We start from the raw sequence: 8871 nt of genomic DNA on the forward strand, positions 1-8871 counted from the left end.
GAATAAGATGTTATTCTAGGGATTTAAACACGAGTTCGCCCAGGAATTCCATCATGATTGTTTCTAAAGATTCTATCATGAAATCCACGAAGGATTACATCAGGAGCTCCTTCCTTTCCATCGGGAGTCCCTCTAGGGATTCCATCAGAATTTCCTCTAAAGATTCAATAAGGAGTCCCTATAGGGATTCCATCAGATGATCCATACATTCTCCAGAGCTTTACATAATCAGTTTGCCCAAAGCTTCTTCCACAGTTTTATCAAAGCATTGTTTCAGAAAATTGCTTGATTCTACCAATAATTCATTCAGAAAATCCTTCAGAGCTTTCTCCAAAAATCCCCGAGAAGTTCGTCTCTATTGATTCTCGGGGCATCTCTTTAAAACTTTCTTAGGAACCACTGGAGGAAAACTTGGAGATAATTCTCGGAGGAATTCCTGGACAAAATCTTCGGAGAATCCCCGGAAGAATTATTGTGAATCCAGATTAATTTTAGACCGAAATTCATAAGAGAAATGAAATATCACCGACAAAAGTTCGCCGAAGTTCGGCGTCGGCATTCTACAGAAGTGCTACGCCGAGAAAGGCAATCCTTATGCGTCGGTGAAGCACCAAATTAGAATGCCGACGCCGAACTTCGCCGAAGTTTTAACTGCCGAACTTCTAATTGTCACTCGAATTGTCAATACTATTTTTTTTTTCTATTTTTATTAACGAGATTTTTAGCCCTGGGCTAGTTTATCTTGGGTTGTCAATACTATTAAAAATCCCCTGAGGAATTCCTGGACAAAATCCCCGGAAAAAAAATCTCCGTAGGAATTACTGGAGGAAGCAGAAAAGCAAATCGCCGGAGGAGGAGTTCCTGGGAGAAATCCCCGGAGGCATTCCTGGAGTTCTTGTTTAAATTCCTCAGAGATTGATAAACATCGAATGTTTCATTATCATCATGCTGCTATTCACACCCATCAGTCAAGAGACTTACATCTCAGCGAAGACGCGCCTCTTATCAGACATAATCGATTTAATTTCTGAGGAACCAAAGAGGCTTTGTTCAAGCAGCAAAACCGAATGAAACTAGAGCCTTTGTTTAGTAATCAGTGTTCACACGAGTCCTTAAATTACCAGTATTTGACAGTCCTTGTTCAGTTAGTATACATGATTTTTGTCCTGGGTACAAGTGTAATCTCGGAACTGACAAACTCCGAGTATTTAAGAGTAAAATAACCATCATCGTTGTAAAAATTTCAAAACCAGTTTTTTGCTCAATATTTAAGCAATGTTGAAGATAAGCTATCATTGCATTGCACTTGCTATCTGTAATGCGATGATAGATTTTCATGAGGATTTAATTGAATTTGAACGAAAAAACTGTTTTTTCATTCTAGATTATTGCTGTTGATTGAATGATGGGTTCTTGAGCCTCAATCATCTGCTAAGTAACATAGGTTCAATTTCAGAAACTGTTGTCAGTAACAAGGACTTTGTACCGCGAATCCTTGAATAGTCAGAACATATTACCCTAGCCCGACAAACAACATGAGACTAGGGTTCAAATTGATAGATACCTCGTAACGCACTACGAAAAGGTGATCTACCCGCGTTACTGTTATTTATTTTACAAGTCAAGATTCTTCAAAAAGACGAATATCTCTGTACAGTCAACGTTCGTTTGTTGCACTAAATCAGTAGCCCACCTAGTGAAAGACTTTCAGCTGTCAAAATATCTATTACAATAAGCCATTTTACGAGATGTTTCGGAACAGCTGATTGCCGCAACGGCGTCAATTGACAGGAGACCTGGGATAAAATTTAGCGTGATTTCTAACAACGCCTCATCTTACCAAACGGGGACATGAAGAAAATGACAAAAAAGTTAGTGCAACATTACACCTAGTTATTGCATCAGCTATCTCTTTTTTCCCAAATTGCACATAAAAAGGCACTCCATTTGAGTTCTCGTCTGTATGAAAAGCTACGCTAGAAATGCGCAGAGTCATCAACCCATCAACGTGAAAACTGATGACGGTGATTGAATTCTCCCAGGTCTCCTGTCATTCAACCAGCTTCGTAAAATGGCTCATAAGCCATTTTACGAAGCTGGTCAAATGACAGGAAACCTGGGATTAAAGTTTTCTTTTTCAATCATCGTCATCAGTTCTCGCGGTGATGATGGTTGATGACTGTGCGCATTTCTAGTGTAGTTTTTTATACAGGCAAAAACTTAAATGGAGAATAATTTTTAAAATATTTCTGGTCACAAAAGCCATTTTTTAAGTGAAAAATAAGTAACAAAGTGGTAGCTGATACAGTAACTAGGTGTAATCTTGCAGTAACGAAAAATTTTATCTCTGTTTTGCCTTTTTCTTCATGTCCCTGTTTGGTAAGATGGAGCGTTGTTAAAAATCACGCTGGATGTTAGGGATTGTATCAAAACAAAATCCCTGGTCGTTTTATGTGAAAAAATGACGATTGTCTTCGTTTTATGTGAGCTAGAGCCAGGGACGCCAGGTTGGAAGACATGTCTTCCATTGGAAGACATTTGAGTTGTGTGGAAGACTTTTGAAAGACATTTCAGAATTTGTGGAGACATTTGGAAGACAATTTTACATTCCTTAGATAAAAAAATAAAACAACTTAGTTGTTAATAACAGGAAACAACTAAGTTATAAAAACTTACGTAGAAATTCTTTTAGTTACGCTTGCAAGGATTATTCCATAGATTTCTTCAAGGAGTTATCTAGAGATCTCTTAAAATAATTTATTTTAAAATATTTGTGTGTTGGTTTTCCGAATTCATCATTAGATATAAACATTTTTTTTCTTTTGGTTGTAGGAGGTTGATTCTCCTAAGAATATCTTGTCAAAAATTTTAATGTGATTTCTTTGGATTTTATTTTACATTGAATCCTCCTGAATCTCCTCAAAAATTCCATAAAACACCTAGGAATCTGGAAAAAAAATTGTTGACAGTACTTCAAAGGACATCTACAGGAATATACTCAAATGAATACTATGGAATTCTTTCAGATTCATCCAAGAATACTTTGAAAGTTTTCCCAGAAGAATCCATTGAATATTTTAGATACTTCAGAAAGAATCTGAATGAAGCAATCCTTGTGCAGAAATTGTTCTGTAAATTCTTAAAATAATCGCTGAGGGAATGGTAAAAGAAGTTTTAAGTAGAATTTGTAAACTATTCCTTATAAAAGTTCATAGAGAATTCTTCAAAAAAGGATATAAAACTATACAAAAAAAAATCAGAAAAGTTAAAAAAAGGAATCTATAGCTAGTCGTGTGAGAAATTCTTGCGGAGGATCGTAAAGTAAATATTGGTATTACTAAAACAATGGAATCAAAATAATTTTTAAGTTCAAATTTTAAGTCAAATTTGACGGTGATTTAAATAAACATCGGGTCATAAGCTGATGAAAAAAATGCTACTATTTTGTTTATCAAATATTTTCTTCAGCATTGTAATTATATAACTCCTTTGGAGTAATTCACTCGTTCCATCGATACTCTTCAAAGATCCTGTTGAAAATCCTTCAAAAGTTTATCATGAATTTCTAACTATCTGACCAGCAAAACAACACAAAGTAAATCTTTGAAGGACTTATTTGAAAACTGCACGTATTCTTTTCGGTATATTTTCCAAGAATCCGCATGCGAATCTCAACCATTCTCCTAACAAATTGTTACCAGCAGTTGATAATGAAATTATCTTCTTAAATTCAAAAAAAAAAAATCTTTCGAATTTCTCCAAGGTTTTTGATTAGAGTTTTACAAGAATTTCTCTTGTGAATGTTTAAGAAAAACGGCCAAAATTTCTCATGAACTAGTCCAAAAGATCATCAAAGAGTAAATTTTAAAAATCATCTGAATTTTTCTCTTGCATGTCCTTCAGTGATTCTTCAAGATGTTTTTATAGTATTACTTATATTAAAACTACTGCGAATCTGTCATGAATTCAACCAAGAATTCTTTATGAAAAATAAGAAGGAAATCTTTTAAAAATCGTCCTGATAATATGCCCATAATGCTTTATAGGGCTTTCTACAGACATCCTTTTAAGATTCTTGTTTTAATCTTTCAAGATGTTTTATGTACTTTTTGAAGAGCATACCTTATTTTTTCATTAATTTCTAGAGAAATTAATGATTTCTAGGATTTTGATAAATTTTCTCCAAGACTTTTTACAGCAATCTTTAAAGCATTATTCTTTTGCAAAATCATTAGTTCTTAGAAATCTAAGGCAGAAAACCACTTCAATAAAGCTGAATATAATTTTGACGGTGTCTATTTGAGAACAAGTCGCGAATTCGTCAATCAGTGTCAATTCCACCAGGATCTGAAAAACAAACGATTTCTTCCAGAATTATTTTTAGAAATATTTTTAGGATTCGTCAATACATTATTTTAAAAACGCCTTCAATTATTTATCTGAGAATTTTTTATAGCTCGATATTATGTTATTGCTGTGTCCGAGGTCTGCTTTTTCCGACATTCCGCACTTCGAAAAATTCGCGTAAATATTGCAACGAACCGTTCGCTATGAAATTAGTCACCAGAATGAATGCTCATCCCGTTCCCGCAAATCCAAACCCCAAGTCGCTGTTTCTATCTCTTTCCCGCTTTCTTCAATCGCTCTCCTCCTCTTTCTCCTCTGTAAATTTAGTTAGCCGGAAATCCACACTCCTATATACGGTCCATTTTCCGTTCACTTCCATGTATTAAGCCCTTTTCAAAAGTCATTCATAATTGGTAGCCAAAATGTTCAGGCCCGGTAGCACTAAAACCTCATGCATATTATTTTCATTGGGGTGAGAAACGTCATCTATAATCTTATTTACTTTTTTTTACGATGTTAAGTTTGTTTTGATCCCATCACGAATTGAGTGGAGAAACTGGTTGCTAGGGTAAACCTTTTCAAAGTGATTTTATCACGAGCATCAAATTCAGCTGTTAGTACGTTTTATGTATTTATTCAACAGTTGTATATTCTACACATTACTCTAAGATATTCCTACTAGAATTGGGTTGTTTAGTGATGAAAAATTCACAGTTTTTGTAACTTGATCGAAATATCACATTTTTCTAAGTGTAATGCGATTTTATTGCGCTTCAATATCTTAATTTTGATATAATAACTGATTAAAAAAGATTTCAATCCATCAACTCAATGACATTTTTATTTACATAATGACAGTTTGTCACGAAGTAAAATTAGCCGAGGGGTGATTCAAACGCGATTTCCATACTACTAAATTCAAACGTGTTTTAAAAACAGTTCCAGGGCACGGAAAATTATGAAATTATTCTGGCTTAGTTTTTAACGTAGAATCAGAATGTGTAAAAAACAGGGTACCCCTAAACAAGCCAATTCCTCCAAGGGTTCTTCCAAGAGTTAACGTAAAGTTTCCTCAGATATTACTCAAAAAGTTTTTGGAAATTTCCCAGAAGATTTGCAAGCATTCCTCAAATATTAGAAAACTCTGTGAATAAGACTTCATTTTTTTCAGAAGTCCTTCCTCGAATTATCTAGGAGTTACTCAAGGATTTCTTCTGTGGAATCAATTAGGTAATCCTTACAAAAAATCAGGAGAAAGTTATTTTTGTTTTGAGTATTCAGATATGTTTTCTTGACAAATCCTTGGGAAAAAAATCATGATAAACTTTTCGTAACAAACTTTTTAGGAAATCCGTTATAAATCATTTGGAAGAAATTTATAAAAAAATAAACGTATCATTAGATAAGATTTCCAAAAAATAAAAACAGGGCTGGCTAGAAAACTTGAGGAACAAATATCAAAAATAAAAAAAAATGAAATACAAACATCCGGGAGAAATATCAAAAAATATTGAAATCTAAGAAAACTTTTCAAAATCATGATGTTATTCATGAAGAATTGTAATAAAACTGCGCTAGAAACATTTGAGAATTTGTCAAAGGAATCGTTTGAAGAGTTCTTGGAATAGCTGGTGCTGTGAAAAATTAATAAGTTAAGAAATATAAAGGGATTCCTAATAGGATTTCAAGTTTAGAGAAAATCTTTGGCGAAGTTTTTGGAAAAGAAAAGTTATCTATGAACAATCATTCAGCATAGATTTAAAACCCAGAAAAATAAGTTTCTGTAAAAAATTTGGGAAGGCGTTGCAAAATTCCAGGACGACTAATCAGAATAATTTCTTTATTTAGCCCACCTAACTGGAGCCCAATTAAAACAAAGTCCACCTAAAGATAGTGCAATGAACGAAATTCGACTGTAATAGACAATCAAACAGAAAAATAATGTGTAAATTCTATTTTTATACCAATTCAAAATACAATTTTTCGACTGCATGCAGTATATGTAACTAATATTTTTGATGTCCATAAAGTTATTAAAGCTGTTTTCATTCTGATTACATTCTCTCAAATATAAATTTTAGGTAGAAAGAGAAATTTCCATCAAATTAGCTGTTACGGCAAAGCTTTTCAGTGAAAATGACTATTTTTGCCCTCACTAACGAAGCATAAACCTTACTAACGAAATCAAAGTAACCCTTGCATTCAAAACACCAAGCCTACTGCGTCCTCATCGGTTTCACTTTTCCAGACCTATCGAATAACTCGTTCCGTCGAAAAAATAGCTGACATACATTAGCAAACTTCGTTTCGGAACTGCAACCTAGACAAATTCCGCTGGAAAAGTGACACCGACCGACCAATCGACTGAACCACCTTCGAAACAAAGCGATTTATCGCTGCTCCAAAGTGAACCATCATATTGAGGAAATTATTCACTCTCCGATCTGATGTCAGACACGGTAAACAAAACCATTCCCCATAATTAAAAACTGTATACACCCTCGTTGGAACAATGTTTTGCACGCGGCAAAGTCATCACCCCGCTTATGACTCACACACATGGTTGTTTTGAGATTAGCCCGAGTACCTCTCGATTCGAAAATACCGGGAAGGGTCTGGCAATTGAGAGCCTTACGTTTTTTTTTTCGGAATTTTATTGTCCGAATCGACGAGAAAACGGTACCGACGCCGCTCGTCGCCTACTTTGACGTTTTCGGAACATGGCCTACTGGCTATACATATTATGGCAGCGTTGACTGTTAGCTATTACTCTGAATGGGGCAGGGCCGGGCGCCAGGAGCAGAAGAGTGATATACGCGTTTTACTCTTTCTCTTTTGCCGTGGTTTCGCGTTTTCTGAAGGTAATCCAGTTTTTTGCTTCTTATTGCGCTCGGTTGTTGTTGATGCTATTGCTCTTTTCGTAAGTTTACGGCTTTCTTTCCGATACTCGTGGGGATAGTTGGGAGTTTCTGCACTTTTCGATTGTGATGATGATGATGATGATGACCGATGGTGATGATGAGATTCGGCGATCGGCAGAGATGGAAGAAAGTCCGAAAAAATGGGAACTGATGGATGCGAAAATTCCGCTATTTCCTCTCAGATTAAGGCAATCGCCGAACGGAGGAATTTTGGGGGGAGAAGGGGTGGGCTCGGAAAAAGGCGAGCCAATTACCTTATCGAGTCTAGTATGCGAATTGGACGAATTAGCGGGGCCAACGGCAGTAGCAGCAAAATTTCCGGCACAACTCCAGTGCATCATCGGCCGTAGATGTATCAATCAAAATTTGCTTCTCTTCTTTCACAATCACTCTTCTTCGACACTATTCAATGCAATTTAATCACTACACTCCAAACGGAGTGCCCCTCGGAGGATGGCCCCTTGCACTGAGGGTATGTACTTTCATTCACTACACCAAAACATAAAGTGCCCTGTCTGGCCATGTCGTGCCAGGCTCCCTCTAAGGGGGCAACATTTTGCATAGGCACACTTTGATCCGAATGCAACCAATATCCAACCGCAGGGTCTGGCTCTGATTCCAAATTTGCTGTCTTCTTCTCCAGGGTCCCTTCACCAAATTCAATCGCTTCGGACCCGAGCCAATTCTTCTCATTCACATAATTCAACACACTTCACTACTAGCTTGTCTCGCCCATGACACTTCCCAACCTGGGTGTTTCCGTACTGCAAAAACGCAAATTTTACACCATTTTTACATCGAGACAAATTTTCTGTAACTTCTACCCGACAAGACAAGAAAAAAGCTTCTCCAAACGCAAAACGCCCTACACACAGATTCCTTTTTCTCTCACTAAAACAACTCACGTTCGGTGCTCCCGCTCATACCAACACAAGCGCTCGCTCCAGCATGCATCCATCCCTTTTGCACCATCCAATCAAACTCTCTCTCATTCTCGCGCTCACAAACTGTTCTCGCCTCGCGAATGGACCTCCAGCCACTCCGTCCCGACCAGACCATTCCACACCCCTTCCACTCAATATCACCCCTCTCCCTGCACCCAGGAATCAAGTCTGCTTCTTCGTACGTTCGTTCGCTTGCTCGCTCGGCTCGCATAGCTCTAGCCCCCGTAATCTGTTGCTTTTGGGGCCGTTGTTTTCGCCGTTTTCCCATTATCCCGAATTCGGACCCCGCCAGCACATGCCCGCACAGGGAAATTACTCGCTGCGTTACCTTTTGATTCCACTACTAATTACACGATATTACAAATTCCTAGCCTACTACGACGGGTGTTGTACATTGTTCTTGCAAATGGTGCACATCTCAACAACATTCTGTCGTGGTGGTGCTGCTGCTACTGATGATGATGTTGCTGTCATTGGTTTGTTGCTTTGTTGATTTCATCACTCTGCACTATTGGCCTGTTGCCTGGCCTTTCTCTCAACTACTTGTCTTGAACACACACTCACGAAACGCGCGGTTACACGACACACGATTACCGGACACAGACTGCACCCCGACACGGTGACTTCCTCGACTCAACTGAACTCGCGACTCGAACTGT

The 8871-nt window shown here is 37.3% G+C and overlaps 1 protein-coding gene across 2 annotated transcripts in view; it reads right to left on the minus strand.

The window, feature by feature from the left end:
• LOC5574317 (plexin-A2) overlaps window positions 1–8871 on the minus strand; it is a 247689-nt gene extending 238818 nt beyond the window's left edge. The window contains exons 1-2 of one of the 2 annotated variants that reach the window (XM_021838879.1): window positions 8541–8871; window positions 7523–8032 (exon numbers count right to left, since the gene is read on the minus strand). The gene's annotated coding sequence lies outside the window, so the exon portion shown is untranslated. The remainder of the gene's footprint in view (window positions 1–7522; window positions 8033–8540) is intronic. The other variant, XM_021838880.1, reaches the window with a different exon arrangement.

The sequence above is a fragment of the Aedes aegypti genome, chromosome 1 (genome assembly GCF_002204515.2).
Source record: "Aedes aegypti strain LVP_AGWG chromosome 1, AaegL5.0 Primary Assembly, whole genome shotgun sequence".
Lineage (NCBI taxonomy): Eukaryota > Metazoa > Arthropoda > Insecta > Diptera > Culicidae > Aedes > Aedes aegypti.